The sequence below is a fragment of the Mesoplodon bidens genome (assembly GCF_964165515.1).
Source record: "Mesoplodon bidens genome assembly, chromosome: 11".
Taxonomy (NCBI): domain Eukaryota; kingdom Metazoa; phylum Chordata; class Mammalia; order Artiodactyla; family Ziphiidae; genus Mesoplodon; species Mesoplodon bidens.
In genome coordinates this window covers 20,014,392-20,038,506 of record NC_138167.1, presented here as the reverse complement: position 1 = coordinate 20,038,506, position 24,115 = coordinate 20,014,392, and the positions used below count along the sequence as shown (strand labels likewise).

Genomic DNA, 24,115 nt, shown 5'->3' with positions numbered 1-24,115 from the left:
TCGTTTTATGGTAATAGAACAATTCTGTATCTTGATTGTTGTAGTAACTGCACAAATCTTTGCGTAGGATAAAAATGCATAGAACACACATATACATCCACATACCAAAAAAATGCAGGTTTATTAAAGATAAAGCTGAATAAAGTCTGTTAACAGTAATACCAATGTAAATTTCCTGATGTTGATACTGTACTACAAGCTACATAACATGTCACTATTGGAAAGCTGGGAGAAGTGTACATCAGACTCATTGTACTATTTTTGCAACTTCCTATGAGTCTATAATTATTTCAAAATAAAAAGGTGTTTTTTTAAAAATAAAGAATTTGAATAGACACTTCTCCAAAGTATACCTACAAATAGCAAATAAGTGCCGCATTTAATAACGGCAAAATAGCAAAATGCTCATCATTAATCATCAGGAAAATGCAAATTAAACAACAATGAAATACCACTACACATGCACTAAGATAGCTAAAATTAGAAAGAATAACAATATCAAGTAGGGACAAGAATGTGAAAGTAACTGGGCCTCTCATAAATTGCCAGAGGTGTAGCCATTTGGAAAACACTGGCAATTTTTTATGTTAGACAAACATACTCTTACCATATGACCCAGCAATCCAAATCTTAGGTATTTACTCAAGAAAAATAAAACCGTGTTCACACAAAGACCTGTGCGTGGCAAGTATATAGCACCTTTATTTCTAAAAGTCCAAAACTAGAAACAATTCAAATATTCATTCATTAACAGGAGAGTGAATTAACAAATCATGGTATATCCATACAGTGGAATAATTCAACAATAAAATTGGTGAATCTTAAAAACATTATGCTATGTAAGAGGATCCAGACATAAAAGAGTACATACTCCACAGTTCCATCTATATGAAAGACTTTAAGAAAGGCAAATTTAATCTACAGTGATAAAAAGAAGACTGGTGTTTGCCTGGGACCAAGGGTCGGGGGGGAGCAGGTGATAGATTTGGAAGGAGTACAAAGGAAATTTTTGGGTGATGGAAATGTATCTTTTTTTTTTTTTTTTTTTTTTTGCGGTACGCGGGCCTCTCACTGCTGTGGCCTCTCCCATTGCGGAGCACAGGCTCCGGAAGCACAGGCCCAGCGGCCATGGCTCACGGGCCCAGCCACTCCGCGGCATGTGGGATCCTCCCAGACCGGGGCATGAACCCATGTCCCCTGCATTGGCAGGTGGACTCTCAACCACTGCACCACCAGGGAAGCCCGGAAATGTATCTTGATTGTGTTGATGGTTATATAGATATGAGCATTTATCACAACTCATTGTACGGTACATACATAATGTATGCAATTTTTTTGGTAAACTATGCTTCAAAAAAAATGATTTTTTAAAATGTAGACCTTAAGGTCTTCCTGGATTTTCAGAAATGATAGTGAGAGGTAAGTCAAAGAAGGTAATAGTTTTAAGTATCACTTATTAGCAGAATTGATAGTGCCATTAACAGACACATGTCTTTCAGGAACACTAAACTCAACATGAACATGAGCAAAATTGAACTAAAAACCTCCTTTCACCACTAGCCCAAAACTATTCTTACTTGGGTGTTTCCTACCTTAGTGAATGGCATCCTCAGATATGCAAGGTAGAGAACCAGCCAATATTTTTGACGCTCCCCTTTTCCCTTCACCCCCTTATCTAATCAATTGTTCAATCCTTCCAGTTGTATCTCCTAAACAGATTCCAAGTGTGCTGGCTTCTCTCCATCTCTATTATGACCACACTAGTCCAATCATCATCACTCACCTATATCACTACTACCTACTGAATCCATCTCCCTGCATCTACTCTTACTTCCAGTATTGGTCTGGACTCTGATTGCAAATGACAGACATTCTATTCAAACTAGATTACTTTTTTTAAAAGGAAGTATATTCATTGCATCACATAACCAAGAGGGAATGAACTATTCATGATTAGGTCTATAGATTTGCCTAATTTATTCAGGAATCCATCTTTCTCTCCATCTCTTAGATATACTTCCCTCTAGGTTGGTTTTAGTCTCAGATGGCTCTCTCCAAATGATAGAAAAGATTACTGATCTTCTCCCTATTGATCTGACCTGATCCTTACAGCTGACAATCCCAGAGAGACAGGGTTTATCTCTTTCCTGAGAATTTGAGCAGACGTCCTGGAGAGGATGTTGATTAGTCTGACTTGGGTCATTGCCCACTGCTGAACCAAACCCTGAGGCCAAGAGAACAGGAAACTCTGATTAGTTACATTTTGATGGATTATGTGCCCATCCCTGTGATGGGGGATGAGGGAGAGTCAAACCTTACCCAAATCACATGGAAGGGCTTCTCCACAAGCAGAGGGGTGTTGGGACTTCCCTGGCGGTCCAATGGTTAAGACTCCTTTCTTCCACTACAGGGGGCCTGGGTTCGATCTCTGGTCGGGGAACTAAAATCCCACAAGCCACGTTGCAGCCAAAAAAAAAGAAAAAACAAAAACAAGGAGAGGTGTACTGTTACCAGTAGTGGAGGGCAAGAAGTGTGGTAGATGAACAAAATCTTAACTACCAGAGTTTGCTTCCATTCTCCTGACAGCAGTCAGTTATTCTATTTTATTCTATTTAAGTTATTCTCCTGGTTCAAATCTTTCTATGGCTTTTTACTACTCTTAGAACAAAATTCAAAATCTCCCAGGTGGCTCAAAGGCCTTCATGCTCCAAGCCTACCTCACCAGACTAAATTTTACATCACTCTCCCTTCATTCTCTATTCCAGAAACCACAGCTTTGGCTCAATTTCTTTAACACATGCTTCCTCACAGTCACTTTCCACAGCTATTGATTCCCCTGGAGACACAGTACCCCACAGTGGATAGCTAAGCATCTTTAGAGCTCAGCCTGGACACTTCTTCCTTAATGAACTTTTCCTGATCCCCCAGATTAGGACAGATTCCTCCAGTCAAACTCACTCATAGTACCTGTGCATCTCCTTCATAGCATTTGTCTCCATTGAAATTATAGTCATTAAGACCATTATGGTTAACTATCTGACCCCTCCTGTTCAAATGGAAGTTCCATAAGGGCTGAGAATTACTGCCTCTTCACCACTGTAGTCCAAGCACCTAGCCCAGTGCCTAGAAGAAAACACCCAATTTTTTCTTCAACAAATTCAGTGAGGGAACAGAGAGGGCTGATAAATTCGGTTTTAGACAGACTGAATCAGAAATAACGACAAGGCAAGAAGTTAGAAAATTTGTAATAGTTGAAAATGTGGGAATTCCATGATGAATAGAGTCCATTGTTCCATGGGACTAATATCAAAAATGTATTTTGCTTCCCCAAATGAAGATTGATTTCCACTGAGGTGTTGTGAGTTGATGAATCTGACAGTATAAAAAGCCCCAGTCCACTCTGGAACTATTTACCGTCTACACACCTGGTGCTTTACTTATAAGCACAACCCAAACTGGAATGCCAACCATGGGCAAAACAAGGAGGGAAGAATACTGCAAAAAGAAACCTGAGGGTAATTTCAATTTTATTTACACAGGTCATTCACCTTAGAAACTGAAGTCAGATTTAGAGATTCAAACAACCCCTGTAACGGGTACATTTTCTACCAACCCTCCCCTCAGTAAACAGCTCTTAGAGACACTAAAAGCCCAGAGACTAAAAGCACAGAATTTCTTTGTGAGAAGAGCCCAATGCTCTGTGTCTTTCTCAACATCCTCTTCTCCTCCAGATCCACTCTATGCTAAACACAAAGGTTTTACTTGTTTGGGGTTATTCTGGGCTTAAGGAGTACTTCTCAAGAGAGTAGTCAAAAGGGTGTTTCTGTATTTTCCTTCCTGAGGTGTGTGCAGGGGAAAGAAAAAAAAAATTCCACAGCTACACTCCCATTCAAAACAGTCCAACAATCATTTTTCTTAATAATATGTAGCAGTGAGTGGCTAGAATCCTAGAACTTTCAGGCATGTCAGTTCTTTAACAAAGAAAAATGAGACTGATGTTTTCAAAAAACAGTTTTGATTGTAAAATACAGATATTTGGCTAAATTTTTAAAATAGTAAATGTCCAAACTTATAGGAAAAAATGATGGGGAGGAGGAAAAGGCACAAGAGAAAGGAAACAGCTGTGCTTTAGCTTTACTCCAAAGTTAAACCAAACCCTTACTAAATTCATAGTTTATGTTGTCAGCAGCAAATGAAAAAACCTCATGACCAGGAGAAAAAAGCAGATGAGAAACCCTTAGAAGAGAGGGATGGTGCTGGGAGGAAAAAAAAGAAAAGATGTGAGTCCTACTTTAAAGCTGGGTTTGGACTTCAACACCTTTTCATAGCTTGTCCTCTGAGAATTTTCTCCATACACAAGCCACATGTGTTACCTACTGTATTTCCAAAGGGCAACAGGAGAATGAAGATTTCACTTGAGCTTAGAAATTGGTGAGGTGCTTGGCCACTTGTCCTCTCCCCTCCTCCATGTTGAAATGTCTTCTTCCTTCCCCTTTCCTGGCTCTTAAGTTGGACAGAGAGAGGGGGAATAGGTCACAGGTGCCTGAAGATCAACCATCAGCAGCAGCACATCGTATATGTGCACAGCCTAAGGGGTCAGAAATGGAAGGAAGGTAGGAAATACCATGCTAACCAGACCCAGGACTAGAGGTCACCTGTATCTGATTTTTAAGTGCACTTGGACTGGTCCTTCGTTTTTCCAAACCCTCCTTTTGCCTGCTCATTAATGCCTAAAATTTCAGGCTTAAAAAGAAAATTTTGTGAATGAAAAGGTAATTTGGTTAAATCCTTAAAATTGTGTAAATTATTGTTACTACAGTCTTTTTCAGAAAGGAAATTTTGACAGGTTTTGTGAAGAGAGAGAAGAAAGGAATGAGGGGGGGACTTGTGATGGGCCAAGAGAAAGGGTATAGAAAGGCCAGGCTGGAAGTAGAGAAGACCAACTCTGTTTTTGGTCTCTGTTATTGAATCCATGGTATCTGTAGTAGCAAGGTGTGGCTATTCTCTAAGATGTCAATGTTAACAGATAAACAATAACACACATTTACACATAATTGTGATTAAAATGTCTAGGCAGTATAATAATTGCTATATAAGGAAGTGCATTACTATGGATCCTGCAACTCAGCGCCAATCCCCAAAAGAGAAAATATTTCTCCTGGTTACACACATTAAAATAATGCTAACCAGGGTAATTTGGAAGTGAATCATGTGTCATATACGTACTGCTATGGATCAAATTATGTACCACCAAAATTCATATGTTGAAGTCCAAATTACCAATGTGATGGTATTTGGTGATGGGACCTTTGAGAGGTAACTGCATTTAGATGAGGTCATGGGGTGGGGCCCTAATCTGATAGGATTAGTGTTCTTTAAGAAAGTGACACCATGGGCTTCCCTGGGGGTGCAGTGGTTGAGAGTCCGCCTGCCGATGCAGGGGACACGGGTTCGTGCCCCAGTCTGGGAAGATCCCACATGCCACGGAGCAGCTAGGCCCGTGAGCCATGGCCGCTGAGCCTGCACGTCCAGAGCCTGTGCTCCACAACGGGAGAGGCCACAACAGTGAAGGGCCCGCGTACCACAAAAAAAAAAAAAAAAAAAAAAAAAAAGAAGGCGACACCAGAGAGCTTGCTGCCCCTTTTTCCACCATGTGTGGACACAGCAAGAAGGTAGCCATCTGCAAGCCAGGAAAAGGGCCCTCACCAGGAACAGAATTGGCTGGTACTTTGACTTTGGATTTCCCAGCCTCCAGAACTGTGAGAATTAGATTTCTGTGGTTTAAGCCTCCAAGTCTATGGTATTTTTTATGACAGCCCAAGCTGACAAATACAAATTTTGGCACCAAGAGGTGGGGATACTGCTGTAACAAATACCTAAAAATGTAGAAGCAGCTCTGGAACTGGAGAGTGGGTAGAGGCTGGAAGAGTTTTGAGGTGCATGCTAGAAATATGGACGTTAAACGTGATTCCGATGAGAGCTCAGACAGAAAAGAGGAGAGATGGAGAGAAAGTTTTCATCTTCTTAGAGAATACATAAATAATCATGAACAAAGTGTTGGTAGAAATATGGATATTAAAGGCCATTCTAGTGAGGTCTCAGAAGGAATGAGGAATAGGTTATTGGAAACTGGAGGAAAAAGGACATTTGTTTTAATGTGGCAAAGAACTTGACTGAATTGCATTTTATGTTTTGTGGCAGGAAGAATTTATAAGCAATGAAATTGGATATTTAGCCAAGGAGGTTTCTAAGCAAAGTGTTGAAAGAGCAGTATGGTTCCCCCTGGCTGTTTATAGTAAAATGCAAAAGGAAGGCAATGAATTGAAGAAGGAATTGTTAAACAAAAAGGAACTTAAGAGATTTAGAAATTTCTCAGTCTATTCATATTGCAAAAAAAAAAAAAAAGAGAGAGAGAGAGAGAAAGCTCGTTCTGAACGGAACACTGAGGGTGTGGCTGGACAACCATTAGATAAAAAGATCAGGGGTGAGACTCATGGATTTAATCAGCCATCTCAGAAGCCAGGAATAGAGATGGGATTACTAACAGGTGAGACTAAAGGAAACAGGAAGACGTGGGACAGAATGAAGGAAGACTATTGGACTTCTTAGATCCTACAGGAATGGACCATGAGCTATTTGGCTGAGAATATATACTATTTTTAAAGAAAAGGAAAAAATAATGCCAAAGGTGATTCAGATCATCGGGGTTGCCTCCTCAGTTTCAAAGGCTGGGGCTACCACCTTGGTTTCAACCAGCCAGATGGTCTCTGCCTGAAGCCTCAGAGGTGGGGCCACCCTGCAGAGCCAAGGGATTAGGGGTACCTGGAGCCTGGGGAGCAGACCTTGCCCAGAAGAGCCTGATGGGTGGGACCACCATGCCCGTGGGTCCAGAAGGCAGGACCCTGCCCCTGTGGGTCTGGAAGGAGGGCATTCAGTCAAAGAGGAGCCTTAAGATTTAATGGAATTTGTCTTTCTAGGTTTTGGACTCGCTTGGGATGCATCATCCCTTCTTTCTTTCCTATTTCTCTATTTTGGTATGGGAATGTCTATCCTATGCCCATCCCACCATTTTATTTTGGAAGCATGTGACTTGTCTGATTTCACAGGTTTATAGCTGGAGAGGGATTTTTGCCTCAGGATGAATTATATCTCAAATCTCACCAATTTAGATATTTAAATGAGACGTAGACTTTAGAGTGGATGCTAGAGGAGTTAGAATTTTGGGGGCTGTTTGAATGATATGAATGTATTCGGCATGCAATAAGGACATGCATTTTGGAGGGCCAGAGGCAGAATGCTATGGACTGAACTGTGTCCCTATAAAATTCCTATGTTGAAGCCCTAACCCCCAAGTGTGATGGTATTTGAAGATGGGACCTTTGGGACCCTAGGGTTAAATAAGGTCATGAGGGTGGGATTGAAATCTGCTAGGACTAGTGTCCTTATAGGAAGACACACCAGAGCTTGCTACCTCCCTCCCCACCATGTGAGGACGCAGCAAGAAGGCAGCTCTCTGAAAGCAAGGAAGAAGGCTCTCATCAAGAACTGAATTGGCTGGCACCTTGATTTTGAACTTTCTAGGCTCCAGAGCTGTGAGAATTACATTTCCGTTGTTTAAGCCTCCCAATCTATGGTATTTTGTTATGTCAGCCCACGAAGACTAATACACATATTAACATGCATCATACAAATATACAATGAGTCATAATTGCATTCACCCTACAGAAATAACAAGAAGGCATAAAGCTGTGTGTATAAGAATGTTCATTGTAGCAATCTGTAATAGCAAAATAAAGAAACAGCATTGTATTAGTTTCCTAGGGTTGCTGTAACAATGTATCACAAACTGAATGGCTTAAAAGAACAAATGTGTTATCTCACAGTTCTAGAAGTTATAAGTCTGATATCAGGATGTCAGCAGGACCATGCTCCCCCTAAAATTTGTGGGAATCCTTCCTTTACTCTTCATAGCTTCTGGTGATTTGCTAGTAATCTCTGGCATTCCTTGGCTTATAGATGCAGCACTCCCATCCTCTGTTTTACATGGAGAATATATGTCTTCATATCATCTTCCTTCTGTACATGTCTGTCTCTGTGTCCAAATTCCCTCTTTTTATAAGGACACCAGTCACATTGGATTAGGGCCCATCCTAATGACCTCATTTTAATTTGATTACCTCTGTAAAGACTCTGTTTAGAAATAAGGTCACATTCTCAGGTACTGGGCTTTAGGACTTCAACATATATTTTTGGGGAGAGAGGGGGAAGGACGGTGCCGTTCAATCCACAACAAACATAAATCTCTATTAACAGGGGAATGGAATTCTACATCCTTACAATGGATAACCCTACAGTCTTTAAGGAGGGTGGGGGGGAGGGAGAGAGAGAGAGAGAGAGGGAGAGATGTACTGACCTGGAAAGCTGTCTGAGATATATTATCAAATGGAAAAGGTAAGCATTTCAGACAAGTATGTATAACATGGTCTAAAAGACCATGGAGTCCTTATCTGAAATCTGGATTTTGTCTTGACATACCATTTGGAAAAAGTGCACCAAAATGCTTAATGGTAGTTAAATTGAAGAAAAGTAAGGGAAGTACTTACACTTTTACAATTATACTTTTTAAGATAATTGTAGATTCACATGCAGTTGCAATAAATAATATAGAGATCACATGTACTCTTTACCCAGGTTTCCCCACTGGTAATGTCTCACAAAAACATAGTACAATATCACAACCAGGATGTTAATGTTGACATAGTCAAAACACAGATTATTTGCATCACCATAAGCATCCCTCAAATTGCCCTTTTATAGCCACACCCACTTTTCTCCCACCCCTATATCCTCCTTAACCTTTGGCAACCACTAATCTTTTCTCCATATCTATACTTTCGTCATTTCAAGAATGTTACATAAATAAAATCCCACAGTAAGGAACCTTTTGGGATTAAGCTTTTTTTCACTCACATAATTCTCTGGGTATTCATCTAGGTTGTTGTATATATCAGTAGTTCATTCCTTTTTATTTCTGAGCAGTATTCCATGGTACCACAGTTTATTGAACTATTCACTTGTGGAAAGACATCTAAATTATCTCCAGATTTTGTTTCAAATAAAGCTACTATAAACATTTGTCTACAGGTTTTTGTGTGAACAAAAGTATTTCCTTCTCTGGGATAAATGCCCAGGAGTACAATGTCTGGGTCAGCCAGTTATTGCATGTTTCATTTTTTAAGAAACTGCCATACTGTTTTCCAGAGTAACTATACCACTTTACATTTCAACCAACAATGTATGAGGGACTCAGTTACTCAGCATTTCCTCCAGTCGTTGCCATTTTCTAGTTTTTATTTTAGCCGTTCAGATAGGTATGTAATAATATACCATTGTGGCTTAAATTTGCATTTCCATAATGGCAAATGATGTTGAACATTTCTTCATGAGCTTATTGACCATCTGTATATACTATTCAGTGAGCTGTCTCTTCATATATTTTTGGAGTGTTTTTTTACTGTTGGCTTTTTAGGTTTCTCTGTATATTCTAGTTATTAGTCCTTTTTTTGGATATGTGTTTTGCAAATATTTCTCATATTTACAACTTATCTTTTCATTCTCTTAACAGGGTATTCTGCAGGGCAAATTTTTAAATTTTGGTGAGGTATAATTTATCAATTTTTTTCCTTTTATGAATTTTACTTATGATTTCAAGTCTAAGAACTCTTTGCCTAACAAACAGTTAAGAGCTCAGAACCCTTTGCTCCCAAAGATTTTTTCCTATTTTTTTTTAATTTACTGTTTTACATTTGGCATTTAATTTTGTAGCCCTTTATGAGCTAATTTTTGTATAAGGTGTGATCAAGGCTTTTTTTTTTTTTTTTTTTTTTGCCTATGGATGTCCCACTGTCCTACCACCACTTGTTGAGAAGGTTGTTTTTCCTTAATCAAATTGCTTTTGCACTTTTGTCAAAAATCAATTGGGCATATTTGTGTGATTGAGGCAGTTTCTAGGTCCCCTATTCTGTCCCACTGATCCATGTGTCTATCCCTCCAGAGAGTCTTGATTACTGCAGGTACATCATAAGTCTTGAAATTAGGTAGATGGATTTCCCCTTTTTCAAAATTGTTTTAACTATGCTTATTTCTTTACCTTTCTATATACATTTTAGAAAAATCTTATACAAATCTACAAGACTTCTTGTAGGAATTGTTATATAAGTTATGTTAAATCTGTATATCAATTTGGGATTTTTGTTTTGGGGGTTTTTATCAATGCTCTTTGGTGTTTCTGAGTTGCCGGCTTTTCAGCTCCAAGTCTAGGACATATGAAGCAAAGAGAAAACTCAGAATACTTACCATCATGCTGGTCCTTGGGTTGCAAGATCCCTAGTAAGCCTGCCTTCTTATCTCTACCTTTCAGATTCTTATGTTTGTTTTACATATAATATCCAGGGGTTTTAGTTGTACATAGTGGGAGGAATAGGGAAATGTACATCTACACCATCTTCCTAGAAATGTAAGTTGTATTTTCATTTTTTTACTTTATATAATATTTTTTTTGTATATGGCCAAATGATTTTTGACGATGGTGCCACGACTACACAATGGGGAAAGGTCAGTCTCTTCAAAAAATGGTTCTGTGAAAAATGGATATCTACATGCAAAACAATGAACTTGGACCCTTGCCTTATACCATATACAAAAATTAACTCAAAATGGATTAGAGACTTCAATGTAAGATTTAAAATTATACAACTCTTAGAAGATAATATGGGAAAAAGCTTTAGCACCTTGGACTTGACAATGATTTCTTGAATATAACATCAAAAGAATGGCAACAAAAGCAAAAATTGATGAATGGGACTATAGCAAACCTTAAACTTCTGCATATTAAAAAAAACCAATCAGCAGAGGGAAAAAGCAATCCATGGAATGGGAAAAAAATTTATAAATCATATACCTGATACAGGATTAATATCCAAAATATATAAGGAACTTTTACAAATTAACAACAACAAATATCTCTATTTAAAAAGTGGACAAAGGACTTGAATTGACAATTCTCCAATTAAGATATACAAATGGCCAACAAGCATATGAAAACATTACTAATCCTAAGAGAAATGCAAATTACAACCACAGTGAGATATCATCTCACATTCATTAGGGTGCCCACTATTCAAAGAACAGAAAATAACATTTTCATTGGAAGGATGCAGAAAAACTGGAACCCTTGTGCAGTACTGATAGGAATGTAAAACGTTGCAGCCATTATGGAAAACAGTATGGGTGTTCATCAAAAAATTAAAAATAGAATTACCATATGATCTAGCAATCGCACTTCTGGGTATATATCCAAAATAATTCAAAGAAAAATGTCGAACAGATATTTGCATAAAAATGTTCATTGCAGTATTAATCACAGTAGCCAAGAATGTCCATTAACAGATGAATGGATAAAGAAAATGTGGTATATACATACAGTGGGTCTTATGTAGCCTCTAAAAAGAAGGAAATTCTGTCACATTCTACAACATGGATGAACCTGGAGGACATTATGCAAAGCAAAGTGAGCTAGTCACAAAAGGCCAAAATCGGTATGATTCAATTCATGTGAAGTGTCTAAAGTAGTCAGATTCATAGAAACAGAAAGTAGAATGATGGTGCCAGGGGCTAGCAGGGAGAGGAAGTGGGAATTCGTCTTTAATGGGTACAGATGAAAGAGTTCTAGAGATCTGTCAAACAACAACGTGAATATACTTAACACTACTGAACTGCACACTTTAAGATCTTTTTTTTTTTTTTGGCCAAGCAGCATACAGGATCTTAGTTCCTCAACCAGGGATCGAACTGGCTCCCCCTGCAGTGGAAGTATGCAAACTTAACCACTGGACTGCCAGGGAAGTCCCTCTCTTGAACTGCACACTTTAAAATGGTTAAGGTGGTAAAATTAAGGTTATGTGTTTTTTACCACAATAAAAAAAGAAGCAAAAATAATAATTACTCATAAGCACAGGCAACAAAAGCAAAAATAGACAAATAGGATTTCATCAGACTAAAAGGGTTCGGCACAGCAGAGAAAACAATCAACAGAGTGAAGAGACAACCTATGGAATGGGAAAAAATATTTGCAAACCATCTATCTGATAAGGGGTTAATACTCAAAATACAGATGGAAGTCAGCACAATAGCAAGAAAACAAATAATCATATTTTAAAATGGGCAAATGACTTGAATAGATATTTCTCAAAGAAGTCACACAAAGGGACAACAGGTCTGTGAACAGGCGCTCAGCATTATGAATCATCAGGGAGAGGGAGGAGAAAATAGGAAAGGAAAAGAAGGGAAGGGAAGGAAGCAATTGTATCACCTTATTATAATGTGTGATACTTAATAGCTGAGAGTTTTACGATTAATTAATAAAAGAAAACTAAGCAAGCAACAAAAAAGACAATCATGAATGCCAGGGAAAACAAAAAGTTGCTCAAAGAAGGAAATGGAATCATAATCCCCTACATGGCTCAATTGCAAGTAAACTTTACACAGTCCTAATACTCTCAACACTGAATATCATCTAACCAAAAATTATGGTAAAATCATATGAATATGATAAGAAAGCGGAAATGGGAGTAAAGTATTGGCTGTAAGTGAGCTAAATCCTCACCTTCCACAGTAGGAAGTCAATTGGTAATATTAAACATTTATTAAAAATCAAGAAATAACAGTATAAGCAGGTCATTCCAATTGCAGAAGTAAATACTAGAAGCTCTAAGAAAATGCTTGCCTCTGGGGAACTGGAATCAGATGTAGGGAGAGTGAGAGATTAAAATCATTTTTAAAAGAATATCACTATTAAATCTTTTTTAAAGTTTTAATTCTTGCTTTTATTATATGAAATCTCAATTCAGAGAATTGGGTTAACTTATTTTAAAATCTTTTCAGTGGGAGTAATTATTATATACTCACATATCTAGTGCTTACATCCGTTTAGCCTTCTGATCCTTAGATATTCTAGGCAATGTTACAAAATTATCTATGTCAATATAAATATAATTTAAATTTAGGTGCCATTTTCCACCTTCACTCAAATTTAACATCTATTCAGAAGGTATTCACAACAATTTACTTGACAAATTCTTATCCTAAATAGCTCAAAAATTGCTGTCATCATTATAGTTATTCATTTTATAATTATTCATCTGTGGTAAATGGTCCTTGTATTGGCCCCCGAATCATGACACAACATTTTCAAAGAGTGTTCCTCTATCATTTTTGCCTAAACCATAGAATGATTATTAAAAAGCACTTAAATAATAATCTGATTGAAGGTTTAACTAACCACCTGGTTCCTTAAATGAGTTTTGGAGATGTGCCATGGTTTTAAACTGGTGCTTCAGTCTGAGCTGTGATCTACTTTTAAAGACTGCATAAACTCTAGCGCATTGCAGGCACCTGAAAATGAATGAAAAAATCAATTTATGTTCTGGTATCAAACAATTTGAATTTTAGAGTCTATTGTCACATAATGTGATTATATTTGTAAGTTCTTCTGAAAATCCAACAGTTATTCAAAATTTTAAAAACAGGCTTCCCTCTGTAACCTTGGCCAAATCACTTAATCTAAAAACGATGTAGTTTCCTCTTCTTTAAAATAGGAATAATAACCTCACATTGCTCTCTCTCATACTCTGTGTGTCTCACAGAATGATAGTACATAAAATATTAAGGGCAGGAAGTTTCCTTCCTTTCCCCACTTCTGTTTTAAGGTATCACAAAACAATCACGAAGCAGAGAACAATCTCCCTGAGGATATTTATCTATGAAGGGAAAAACAGTAATATTATACTGGAAAAACCCAGTAAGATGACATTATCAACATTATGTGTCCCCTGAAATGATAAACAGAGAAAGATATAGGATCATTTCTGGGTATTCTTGCCAAAAATGCAGAATCTCAATTTAATCTTAAGAAAAACCCAAATGAGAGGCATTCTCCAAGGTAACTGGCCAGTACTCATCAGCAATGTTGAGGTCATTAAAGAAAAAGACAGACTGAGAAAACGTCACTGATTGGAGAAGACTAGAGACAACTAAATTTAGTGTGGGATCCTGGAATAAAAACAGGACTTTAGGGGGAAGACTCGTGAAATTTGAGTAAGTTTAGTTAATAGTATTGTCACAATAGTAGTTTCCTAGTTTTGATACTTATACAATAGTTATATAAGTATTGACCTTAGGGGAAGCCAGGTGAAGGGTATACAGGAACTCCCTATCTTATATTTGTAACTTAAAAAAAAATTATTTCCAAATAAAAAGTTTAAAAAGAAGTATCACCGAACAAATTCTTAACATTCTTTTTTCTGTCTATTTTTTCTTTTTTTTTGGGAATGAGATCTCAATTGTTATGGACTAAATTTTCTTCCAGAATTTCTGTGTTGCTCTAATCCCCAATGTAATGGTATCTGGAGATGAGGCCTTTGAAGGATAATTACAATTAAATGAAGTCATGAGGGCGGGGCCCTAATCTGATAGGATTAGTGTCCTTAGAAGAAGAGAAAGAGGTGTCTCTCTCTTTCTCTCTGTCTCTCTCTCTCTCTCCCCTCACTCCCCTTCCCAATCTCTACCACCCCCACCCCTAAGCATGCAGAAAAGAGGTCACAGCAAGAGGACAGCCATCTACAAGCCAGGAAGAAAGCTCTCACAAGAGCCCAACCCTACTGGCACCCTGATTGTGGCCTTCTAGCCTCCAGAACTGTGAGAAAATAGATGTCTGCTGTTGAAGCCACTCATTCTATGGTATTTTGTTATGGCAGCTGGAGCTGACTCACACACCAATTAAGCTACTAAGTGGTGACATATACCAAAGTGCCTTTCACTGTAGTTCAAATCTAAAATAATGTTCTATAGATCTCAGTTATTTCCTAAAGTATTGCCTTTTATTGAATATAGCTGTGTTCCTACTAAATAATGGAGACTTATTTGGCTCTAAATTACCACTCTTAGGTCTGTGCTTGATAGATAACTGGCTGTTTTTCTCAATTTGTCCCCCAATCCATTCTCCATCCTGCTCTGTGCCCTAGAAGGGTGACCTCTGTGGTAGGAAACTCCTCACCCCTACCCCAGGCCCTTGCCCCCTGGCTTCTGGTTGGAATGTTGATTCCTCCTGTTTATGTGTCTGCTCACCCCCTTCTGGCCATGGCTGGTCCTGCCACAACTATAGCTCTTGTTGGAGGCCCCTTCCAAGATCACCACTCTCACCTGCTCTGATAGCGCCCTTTCCTCTCCTGCCCTCCAGATCTATGAAAGTAATGGCTTCCTGCTGTTACCCCTGGGTATCTTATCATCCCTTGTTGGGTCCCTTAGTCCCTTAAGACACCCACACCTCTGTAAATAATTCTTTTAATAAACACATCTGTTTAAAAAATTCCACTGTTATGCAGGATGAATAAGTCTGGAGATCTAATGCACAGCAAGGTGACAATACTTAATAATACTGTATTAAATACTTGAAATTTGCTAAGAGACCTGATCTTAAGTGTTCTCACCACACAAAAAAATCATGACCGTGTGAGGAGATGGATAAGTTAATTGGCTCGATTGTGGCAATCATTTCACAATGTATATGTATATCAAAACATCAGATTGCACACCTTCAATATATGCCAAATTTTTGTTAGTCATTTATATACCTCAATAAAGCTGGGGGGGGGGGGGCGGAAATCCCAGCTGAGGGTGCTGTCAGGATTCTGGCATAGATATGCCACTTAAAATCATTGAGGGGTTTCAATAGGCTTTCTCTTCTTTTTTTTTTCTAAAGAGTCACAAGTACTCAACACTTTTGGTTCAAGTCACATAAAACAACATCATGAATAGCACTCATTTCACTATAGATAACATCATTTATTCTTATCATTATATAGTGATTTTGAGATAATCTTTTATGGAAATTTGAAGCTTCTCCTACCCTAAAGACATTTCCCTAAAGCTCTCTGGAGAAATATCCAGTTCTAGTGACAATCTCAGCTCCAAAACACAGCAAAAATGAAAATACCTACTGAAAAAAAATGAAAATATCTACCTAAACAGAGGACTGTGTGTTCACGGGTGTGGTGGACTTGGTTTCCGATCCTAGTCCCAGGAAGTAATAATTGTATGATCTAGGGCTACTTATTCTCTCTGTGTCTCCGTTTCTTCACCTGTAAATTAAACAACAACCTACCTCAAAGAGATGTTACAAGGATTAAATGAGGTAATCTAAGTTTTGCTCTTAGCATAATGCCTTACACATAGTAAGTGCTCATTTTCCTTTTTATTTATTAAATAGGTCTGTTTTATTTATAGTTGATAAAGTATGACCCAAGAGGAAGCAATATTCAGCCTAAAGGATTGTTGAATTATTTACTCAAAGATTTAGTAGATCATGCAGTATTTGTCTTTCTCTGTCTGACTTATTTCTCTTAACATAAAACCTTCAAGGTCCATCCCTTTTGTCACAAACGGCAGGATTTCCTTCTTTTTACCGTTGGATAATATTCCAGTGTATATATGCCACATTTTCTTTATCCATTCATCTGTTGTTGGACACTTAGGGTATTTCCTTATCTTGGCTAATGTGAATAATGCTGCAATGAACATGAGGATGCAGACAACTCTTCAACATAGTGACTTCATTTCATCTGCCAGAAGTGGGATTGCTGGATCATATGGTAGCTCTATTTTTACAGGAGGAATGAGGAGATGTTGGTCAAAGGGTACAGATTTTCATTTATAAGATGAGTAAATTCTGGGGATCTAATGTAAAGCCTGGTGACTGTAGTTAACAATACTGCATTGTATACTTAAAAGTTCATAAGAGAGGGCTTCCCTGGTGGCACAGTGGTTGGGAGTCTGCCTGCAAATGCAGGACACATGGGTTCAAGCCCTGGTCCAGGAAGATCCCACATGCCGCAGAGCAAGTAAGCCCACAAGCCACAACTACTGAGCCTGAGCTCTAGAGCCCATGAGCCACAACTACTGAGCTTGCATGCTACAACTACGGAAGCCTGCGCACCTAGAGCCCGTGCTGCTCAACAAGAGAAGCCACCACAATCAGAAGCCTGTGTGCCACAATGAAGAGTGGCCCCTGCTCGCTGCAACTAGAGAAAGCCTGTGTGCAGCAACGAAGACCCAATGCAGCCAAAAATAAATAAATAAAATTAATTAATTTAAAAATATATTTTTAAAAAATAATAATTTTTTTAAGTTGATAAGAGAGTAAATAGAGCTCAAATGTTCTCAACACACACAAACACACACACACACAATGATAACTATGCAAGGTGATGGATCTGTTAATTAACCTTAATGTAATAATTTCACAACATATACATATATCAAATCATCACATTGTACACCTTAAGTTTATACAATGTTATTTGTCAATTATGCAGGAATCCCTGTTTTCTGAAAGTTTGCTTTAAGCCACTTAGTTTTTACAAAAGACCTAAATTAGTACCTGTTTTTGCCAACTGAAAGAAACCCAAAGAGGATTTTCACTTTTATGAAAAAAGGAGAAAAGCAAAAATAGCGATCAGTGTTTTTCAGTGAGCCACTGTAGAGGCCCAGGGCACCCAGGGCGGTGAGAGGGACCCTGCCAATCTCCTCCCCTGGAACTACACTCAGCGTCTCAGCATCAAGCCACCATAGCTTTGCACTGTGTCTGTGAGCATCTGTGCTTTGCCTCAATTTATTTTGTGCATCCATTAGCAAGATGTGTCCTAAGGTAATTGCTTCCTCGCTTTACACCATTTTGGCTTACGAAGGTTTCATAGGAAAGCTCTACTTTCGGATAGTGGAGGAAAACTGTATCTCAATAAAGCTGGGAAAAACAAAATAAAACAAATCAAAAAAGACTTGGTAGAGCTCACTAGCACAATACACAAGTGAGTTAATTACTTAGAAAATGGGAAACAGAGGGGAGTCTTTTTTCTCCTCAGAACTCCTATATACCCTTCCTTAATATGGGTGAATATCAAAGAGAGCCTGGATATAATATGGGAAGTTGTTAGAGCATCTTGTTCTGCAAAGAGCTAGGGGCAGCTGCTCAAGTATTTGGAGAAAATCCAACCCCAACTCATGTTTGGGTAGGGAGATGGAGACGGCAGAACAATCTTAAAAAACGTATTGACTATTTTCCTTTTCTGAAACTCTCCTACTCCAGAATAAAAGGAAAATTGTTCAGGATATCCATGTTAATTTTTTATGGCCTTATTTTCAGACATTTATGGTAAAGAAAAATAATTCGTTTTCCCCTTTATTATAAAAGGAGTACTTAATTGTAATAAATTCAAAAATACTGACATGTATACAGTAAAAAATAGATAGTTGCCCTCTCAACACATACTTTTAAACTAAGAAGTCTCTCTTCTACTTCTAACTTTGATCCTTATGAGTGTATTGAAACACAAATCACAGCATGAACAAAGGGAATTGGAATGCATTACTTTAAAATTAACTTAAAAGGTTAAGTTAAAAATTATTCAAAATAATTCTATCTATATGAAAATTCAAGGGACTTCCCTCGTGGCGCAGTGGTTAAGAATCTGCCTGCCAATGCAGGGGACACAGGTTTGAGCCCTGGTCCGGGAAGATCCCACATGCCGTGGAGCAACTAAGCCAGTGCGCCACAACTACTGAGCCTGCACTCTAGAGCCCACGAACTACTGAGCCCGCGTGCCACAACTACTGAAGCTCACGTGCCTAGAGCCCGTGCTCTGCAACAAGAGAAGCCACCGCAATGAGAAGCCAGCGCACCGCAACAAAGAATAGCCCCCACTCGCCGCAACTAGAGAAAGCCCGCGTGCAGCAACAGAGAGCCAATGCAACCTAAAATAAATTTTTAAAAAATTTTTTAAATTCAATATTTATTCATTCATCAAAATGATGTTTCCATCACAGTCTTGGCCTAATTGAACTCTGGCTGCTCCTGGGAACACACCTCCCCACGGTCCTCTCACCTCCTTTTACTTTTTTATATTTATATAAACTGCCATTTCCAAGCCATTTCTCCTCCTCTGTCTCAGAAACTCCATCCTTTATGAAGTTTCCAGCTTAACCAGCACTTGCCCCTCCTCACGCCGTCACCTACGATCTCTTCAGTCGCTTCAATGAAGAGCAGCACAGAGCTCACTGTCTTCCTCTTCACTCTGTTTCTGTCTCCATCTCCAATGACTGCATCACCCACGTGCTGCCCCATGCAGGCCCCTCAGCATCTTGATCTTTTTCTCTCCAATAGTCCTTTTATCTTCTTCCATTTAATCCCCTCAACCCTAAAGTCATAACTTCTCCTTATTATTACCAATCATTACATCACCTCCTAAACCTTTCCTCTCCTCCCAGTGCATTTCCTCTGGTACCCATTTCAAAAGTGCTTTTGCCTCACTGAGAATTCTGATCTACTAACCCTACAAGTGTTTCAATATCCATTATTCACTTTTTTGGCTTCACATCCCTCTTTCCATTTATTGTCTGTTTCTCCCCAATAAAATGTAAGCCCCATGAGGACTTTTTCACCCTTATCTCTAGCGTCTGGAACAGAACCACGCCTGGGTAAAAGAAAGTACTCAGGGCTTCCTTGGTGGCGCAGTGGTTGAGAGTCCGCCTGCCGATGCAGGGGACACGGGTTCGTGCCCCGGTCCAGGAAGATCCCACATGCCGCGGAGCGGCTGGGCCCGTGAGCCATGGCTGCTGAGCCTGCGCGTCCAGAGCCTGTGCTCCACAACGGGAGAGGCCACAACAGTGAGAGGCCCGCGTACTGAAAAAAAAAAAAAAAAAAAAAAAAAAAAAAAAAAAAAAAAGCACTCAATAAACACTAACTAAATGCATAAATGCGTTCTGTGGGCCAGGTGTTGCAAAAACAGCCTCTCCTCTCAACAAGTTTAAACGAATGTGTATTATGCATACGTATTAGTGCATGCACACATATTTCAAGTATTTTTACTTGAACGAACTACTTATTCTTAGCCTACTTAAAAAATAATTTTAGGGACTTCCCTGGTGGTCCAGTGGGTAAGACTCCGTGCTCCCAATGCAGGGGCCCTGGGTTTGATCCCTGGTCGGGGAACTAGACCCCGCGTGCATGCTGCAACTAAGAAGCCTGCATGCTACAACTAAGAGAGTCCACATGATGCAACTCAGACCCAGCGCTGCCAAAATAAATAAATAAATAATAAAAATAGTTTTACATTTCATTATTCCAATGTCCTTATACTATGTTTGGGAAGTCTCTAACTAGCAAGAAAATCTTTGAACTTTCCAAACATATCTTTTAGGTGTAACAAGTAATAGTGTAAGGCATTTAGAACCCTAAAAATAAGTAGCTGTTTTTTTAAATCCATCTGATACAAATAATCTGTCAGTTCAAGAAACACCAGAAAGTGATGATGTTAGCAACGCACAAAAGGGAACAGTATCCAGTTGTTAGGCGTTTCATATTATTCCCACCTCTAGCACCAATGAGAGTTCAAATGGCACCATTGTGCAAAACAGAAAGACATGTTTTTGTCATCGTCTAGAAAAATGCTGTAATAACTATACAAATCCACAATGACTACAAGCATGAATGGCTCCCACTAACGTTGCACAGTTCTACGTTTAAAAATATTGGTTTAACCCATTATTTGGAAAACATTTGATCATGGAACTTTTCTTTTTCTTCATGCCATTCACACAGATCATGTGGAACTAACATTTTCTGATATATAATTTGGGAAGTATTGCTCTAGGATACCATAGAAAGTGATTAGTATTAAGCCTATGGCTTTCATTTTCAATTTTATATGTTTGCAATATTCTCTGAGGGTTTGACCTGGAGTCAGATGGACTTGGATTTGAACCCCAGCTCTGACACTAACTTTGAGCAAGTTATGTACCCTCTCTAAGGGTCAGTTACCGTCTTCGTAAAATGCAAATAGCAATAGGACTGCCCTTATAAAATAAGGGTTACAAGAGACCTTGGTTGGTCCCTGATATATACTAAATTCTCATTAAATCATAATTCTACTAATAATATTCTTTAGGCCATCTGATATACAGGGCAAAATTACATAAAGGGGGGGGTGTATTTAAATGAGGAAGTGTAACTGTGAAGGAGTAATTTAAAAAGATGAAAGTCAACTGGATTTTTGTTATAAATTCATTTTTACCAAAACAAAAGTATTTTTGGATTACAAGCAGAATTTATGAGCTCCTCAATAGAGACAGTGTATACAAAACTCGAGTCCTATTTTAATACAGAAAGAAAACCGCTTTTGCCAATAGTGAGTACACATACTCCCATATTCACGTGCTATGGGTCACATAATCTCCCTGTCAAGCAAGGACATTGGTAACACGGTTTAGAGACTACCCCTTGGTCAATGGACTGAGAAGCCAGCATTGCAGTCCACTGCAAATTAATTAATTTATTAATCACCCCAGGATCTCAGGGATGTGTTGACCTAACTGCAATGAAGTTAGGCCAATTCATAAGCCTTTTGTCATGTATCCAGTCTGCCCCCTAGCTTGACATGTTTATCAACTATGTGTGCACAGTAGAATGTGGATAGAACAATTTGTAATGACCACTAAATAAATGGGGGAAAATAGACAAACAATTGCCAGGCGTATTCCCATGGCAGCAACTTCCAACATTTATTTTCCACCTTTAGAAATGGCTTGAGATGTGGTGATCATATGAGCATCCATGTGAAGAAGATGCAGTTCCTGCACCATTAACTGGGAAAAGGGAGCCCAATTCACAGAGCATCTGGAACACTTGACTTCTGTGAGAGTACTGGGCTGCTCACACACACACACACACACACACACACACACAGCCCACCCCCCCACCCCCCCCCACCCCCACCCCCCCGCTTATACAGGGACAGAGTCTCTCTCTAGCCCTGGAGGCTACTTTTTCTAAGTACATTTCTCAGCATAATAATGGTCTCTATTTCCATTTCTGCCTCTGCTACTGAGAGAGAATTGAGAACCACAGACTAATTCATGATCATTATCTGTATGTTTCTATAGAGTAGTAAAATGCTTATTGTGAGGAACGCAGCTGAAATGCCCATATTAGCATTTACAGCAAGAGATATACACCTCCCTTATCTCTTCACTTGTGGTTTACCAGTTATCCTCTTACCTCCTAGTGACTCAAAGCTGTATCAGCAGCTAACCTCTGAATATGTAGCTCTTTCCTCCTCAAGATGAGCAGCTCTAAAAAATGAGAACCAATGGAAGTAGCAGTCAAGATGTGCAGTTTTCAATTTACACAATTACTTCGGACTTTTTAAAATCTGTTTTCATCTGAGCATATTAATACAGACAACAAAGAAATGAATTAGTAAAAGAAATGTAACATTAGAAAAAAAGGAAAATACTGTGGAAGTATAATAAATTAATACTATAATAAAATGACAGTCTTTATGGTGAAGAGACGATAACCAAAAAGTCAGCGATTATAAGTGCATTTATACTTGGCCTGGGACATCAGAAACACTAACTAAGACAGAGGGAAACAAGCAGAGAAGCAAAAGGCTGATGTAAGATGATTGCAAGTAGTCTGTGTTCAAATCAGTCCATTTTAATGATTCATATGACACAGCGCTAAAATTATTGGAAAAAGTATTTAGATGATTAAAGCGTTTTTTTCTTACTTTGGTATCTGTTAACGCAGAGAATAACGACTGTAAAACAGGTCTATCTTCTGTTTTAGTATTGGTTTTAAAGCATAAACTGGTATGAATTACTATGGAAATGAGAATGGTATTTAAGGTAGTATTCACAACTGAATGATTCTGCTAGCTTAGAAGTAATGATTAAAATGGCTACAATTACAAAGTAACTTACAAAAAAGATAGTAGTGAAAAATATCTTAAAGTTCACCTTGCCAGCTTTGCGATGGGCATCCCCAAGTGTTTCACTTTTCAGGAACGTTGCCCATAAACTATTCGGCAGCAGAGGGCGCTCTTCTGTCAAAATCCGAAGTTCTTTTTAAAAAGCTTTTAGAGCCGCATACACGCCAGCCTCCAAATAACCGTAGTTAAAAAGTGTCAAAAAAACGAGTCCGTATGAGCTTTGAGTTTTATTTAAGGGAGAAGGACATCGAAGTAGAACATTTATGAAACATAACTGAATGAGACCTTAGATTTTTTAGCAAAAAAAAAAATCTCTTCTAAATTATGTATTTGTGTGATTCACGCCACTATTTTCTGAGGACCGACTAGGTGTAAGACACCAACATACACTTTCAGCGTCATCCCCGGATATTGTTACGGGAAGGCTTGTAACCTTCGCATGTGTTGTGTGCGCTTTAAGGGGAGGACATTTTAAAACAAAATGAAGAAACTGGAAGTCATCGTATTTCTCTCATTCAAAAGTAAGGAATTCACTATGTCACAGATTCTACCTAAAATGTTTGCAACAAACGGCAGATACAGTTCCTATTCTCAGTTTACCTTCTGTAGAGATAAATGATTTTGTAACATCTGAATACTAATATAAAACAATATCTGCACATTTATCACCCGCGATCAATGGCATCCTCTCGACAGAATCCTGGGTATCAATATACTCCGCAGCATCGGGTTGCTTCCCGAATTTCAAAGCGTGGTCTTTTTCTCCCTCTCTGACCCTCTCTGCCACCACCCGCCTTCCCAGAGCCAACCAGCTCCGGTCAGGGCCAAGTTGCTGAACATTTCCAGTCGCTACAAGAGATTCTCTTCCCCTATAGAACCACAGTGGGGAAACTTTCCGCATCGCCGCTTCATATTGGCTAATGGTGCTTTTAAAAAAAAACTTAGCTTTAAACATCTTGCATTTTCCGAACACGCCTTGTTTCGTTTTCAAGCTAACGAGGTCTTACTAGTGATCGTGCAAAAGCCTTTTTTGAACACCCCAAGTCGCAAGTCATTGGACAGGGCTCTAGCTGCGTGTCCAGGTGTCACGTGGTGCCTTCGCGAGCCACCCAGAGCGTTTGCTCCGGTGAAACCCTGCAAACTTTCTTTTTCTTTCTGTGGAAAGCAAAAAGACCCAGTCTAAAAAGCGCCGGCCCTCGGCTTGCCAAAATTGATCCTCTGGTGGGCAGCCGGCG

General features: G+C 38.8%; 1 long non-coding RNA gene across 1 annotated transcript; it reads right to left on the bottom strand.

Moving 5' to 3' along the window:
* Positions 1-1,512: 1,512 nt before the first annotated feature.
* Positions 1,513-24,115, bottom strand: LOC308625284. The gene is made up of 4 exons (XR_014017075.1): positions 22,909-24,115; positions 22,166-22,239; positions 2,320-2,440; positions 1,513-2,224 (listed from the first exon to the last, which is right to left on the bottom strand). It is a non-coding gene; the product is annotated as an uncharacterized lncRNA (long non-coding RNA).